Below are 3,602 nucleotides of genomic sequence, written 5' to 3'. Positions count from 1 at the left end.
GTCGTGCACAGCACACGATCGTGTAGTGGCTTGAGTACGGCCATGTAGGCCACACAGGCTAGGCCGAGCTGGGCGTATAGGCCTACACAGACATGTGGATTTTGGGGCCAGGTCATGTGGGCCACACAAGTAAGGCTAATCCGGGCATATGGGCCATACGGGTAAGGCCAATCTGGGCGTGTGGGCCCATACGGTCAAGCTACATGGGCCTATTTTTTTGAAATTTTTTCTAGGGTCACATAGGTCATTCCGATCGACTGTGGACCTACCGTAAGATCAGTAAGGGCTAACCAAACCCTAGCTTTATGTGACTTAATATTCTGATAGTATGCTCAGAGTAGGGCTTTACTATGCATGGTTGTCTATTCTGCTATCTGTATATCTGATATCTGTACATAAGCACGTTGAACATGTTTAATAAGTTATTTTGTATCTGTTCTGTATATGATATTGGGTGGGATTTGTATTTGAGGAGGAAGTATTCTATTCGGCGTTAATCACCTACATTTTGGTAGCTTGGCTGCAAATTATTCTGATATGTGTCTTAATGGCACGACGTGGTGTGTAGGGATGGGTGGGTGTTTTTAACCCCACATGGTGTGATGGGATGGTCAAAGTTGGTGTGTAGAGGATGGGGCTAGGATTTTGCATATTGATAAACCGTAATTTATACATATTTTTACCCCATGTTTAATGCATTTTATGGATGATTTCTTATTAGAATTGGTGAATTCGATGCTCCTAATCTTTAATTTCATGTTTTATACTTAGGAGAGCATAGGAGAGTGAAAGGAACGAGAAACGGGCCAAAAACGGAGAAAATAGGCCAAAGTACGAAATCAACACTGCCTGGACTTCCTTACACGGGCAGCCCACACGGCCATCTCAATCTGGCAGAATCGAAGCACGACTCACACGGGTGGAACACACGCCAGTGCCATTCTAACAGGCTCGAACACGGCCTGAAGTAATAGCACACGGGCGTGTCACAATGGCATGTCCCTGCCGAGTTCAAGTTGAGTCCAATTCGGAAAAGGCCACTTTTGAGGGCTCATAGGCATTCCAAAGCCTATGAATACACCCTAGAAGGGGAGAAAAGGGGACACACAAAATAGGGAGTAAGGAATTACTCCAATGAAGCCGATTGATTCATCTCAGAAGCCGGATTCATCATCAAGACTGAAGATCTCTCCTCAATTCCCCTTCAAGAGTTTTGGGTTTTCTTTATGTTTTGTATTCTTTATTATTCTGAGATGTTTTCTTATTTAGTTATGAACTAAATTCCCTAAATACCTAAGGGGAATGAAACCTAAGACGAATCTTGTTATTATTTTCTGAATTGTATGATAAATATTTAACTTGTTCTTAATTATGTGTTCCTAATTATTGTTTTGATGTCCCAGGATACTGATTCAAGATAAGCTCTTATTCAGAGGAGGAATAGATCCTGTCTAAGAGTACATTTGTCGTAATTAAGCGAAGTTGATTGCGCGCCTAGACATAGGGTGACAAGATTTTGCCGGATTAGGATGAAGCCTAATAAGGGGAGCCATAGATCGAGTTAATGCAACTCTAAGGTGTTAATTAGAGAAAGGTCTCAATTATTCAATCTAGGGATTAGACGTTATTAGTCTTGAATAGGGATAATAACATAACTTAGGGATATCTACGGAACAAGTTAAATGAATAAATCGCCCGATTCGGAGCCAGAATAACAAGTACAGTCTAGGTGGATTTTTTCTTAGGTATTGTCTTAATTCAATCGATTTTCCCTAAAGCAATTCCCTGATTCTATTCTCTGTGAGTTCTTAGTTTAGATAATTAGTTAGTTAAAACAAAACCCCATTATTCTTAGGCTAGATAATAAAAAAACAGTCATTACTAGTACTTTTAGTTCCTTTGGGTTCGACAGTCCTGTCTTGCTAAAACTATACTACTGTTCGATAGGTACACTTGCCTACATCGCAATAATAGTTAGTTTCAAGAACGATTAATTATAAATATTTAAAACCTATCACGAAATCATGCGATCAAGTTTTTGGCGCCGTTGCCGGGGAACGAAATATTAGGAACACTGAATTTTTATTACTTTAGTCTTTTATTTTTCTTGCAAACTAATTTTATTTTTAATTTTATTCTAATTTACTAATTTTCTTTTTCTTTCTTCTGGCAGGTTTTTATAGTTTATGACTAGAAGAAACCCGTCAGGGTCACTACTTTTTGATGAAGAAATCGATCGCACAGTTCGCAGAAACCAAAGAGAAATAAGGCGAAGCTTAAGATACACATAGAACCGAAGAGATGGCTGAAAACCAAGGCAATCAGCTACCTCCTGCAATTGTGGCTAATCAAAATCTTGTTCCACGCACTATGTATGATTATACTAAACCTTCTTTAACAAGAACTGAATCGAGCATAGTTAGACCTACTGTAGCTGTAAATACTTTTGAACTGAAACCTAACACTACTCAAATGAAACAATAGTTTGTTCAGTTTGATGGTTTGCGGGAGGAAGATCCCAAAGCTCACTTAACAAACTTTTTGGAGCTATGCGATACATTTAAAATCAACGACATTTTTGATGATGCCATACGTCTTCGGTTGTTTCCCTTTTCATTAAGGAACAAGGCTAAACAGTGGTTGAACTCGTTACCACGAGGGTCAATTACTACTTGGGAACAAATGACCGAAAAATTTTTACTAAAATATTTTTCACCGGGTAAAACGGCTAAATTACGTAATGATATATCTTCTTTTGTGCAGATGGATTTAGAAACACTCTACGATGCATGGGAGAGATACAAGGAACTTTTGAGAAGGTGCCCTCACCATGGGTTACCGCTTTGGCTTCAGGTTCAAACATTCCATAATGGCTTGAATCCTTCGACTGGGCAAATGGTTGACGCAGCTGCTGGCGGAACCATCAATAATAAAACACCTGAAGATGCTTATGAGTTCATAGAGGAGATGTCACTAAATAACTATCAGTGGCAAGTCATGAGGACAAAGCCAACGAAAATAGCCGGTGTTTATAACGTCGATTCGGTCACCATGCTCTCTAATCAGGAATAAAAAAATTGATGGTTTTCATAGTTCTTCACAGGTTCACCCAGTAATGTAGTACGAAGCAAGTGGAGGTGGAACAAGCCATTCGGAATACCAACTTTATAGCCACAACATGGATATCGAGCAATTAAATTACTTGGGTAATAACCCTCGACCTCAAAACAATCCATATAGTAACACTTATAATGCAGGTTGGAGGAACCACCCCAATTTCTCATGGGGAGGCCAAGGAAATTAGCGACCACCTCCGGGCTACCAACAACCACCCTATCAATAGGAAAAGAAGCAGAACCTTGAAGAGATGCTCACAAAGTTTATCTCGGTGTCAGAAACCCGCTTTCAGAACACCGAAATAGCACTTAAAAATCAACAAGCGCCAATCCAAGGGCTCGAAACTCAGATAGGCCAACTTTCTAAACTAATCTCCGAATGACCACAAGGTAGCTTGCTAAGTAATACTGAACCTAACCCAAGGGAACAGCTCAACGCGATTAATATTCAAAATGAAGAAGGATTTGTTGAGCCCAAGCCAGAAC

The 3,602-nt window shown here is 39.9% G+C and overlaps 1 non-coding gene across 1 annotated transcript; it reads right to left on the bottom strand.

Annotated features, from left to right (window-relative positions):
• Positions 1-2,730: 2,730 nt before the first annotated feature.
• On the bottom strand, positions 2,731-2,837 carry LOC128287535 (small nucleolar RNA R71). Its single transcript, XR_008278235.1, has one exon. It is a non-coding gene; the product is annotated as a small nucleolar RNA R71 (small nucleolar RNA).
• Between the last annotated feature and the right edge of the window lie 765 nt (positions 2,838-3,602).

The sequence above is a fragment of the Gossypium arboreum genome, chromosome 13 (genome assembly GCF_025698485.1).
Source record: "Gossypium arboreum isolate Shixiya-1 chromosome 13, ASM2569848v2, whole genome shotgun sequence".
NCBI lineage: Eukaryota > Viridiplantae > Streptophyta > Magnoliopsida > Malvales > Malvaceae > Gossypium > Gossypium arboreum.
Note: the sequence above shows the minus strand (reverse complement) of the source record. Positions and strands in the feature narration are given on the sequence as shown.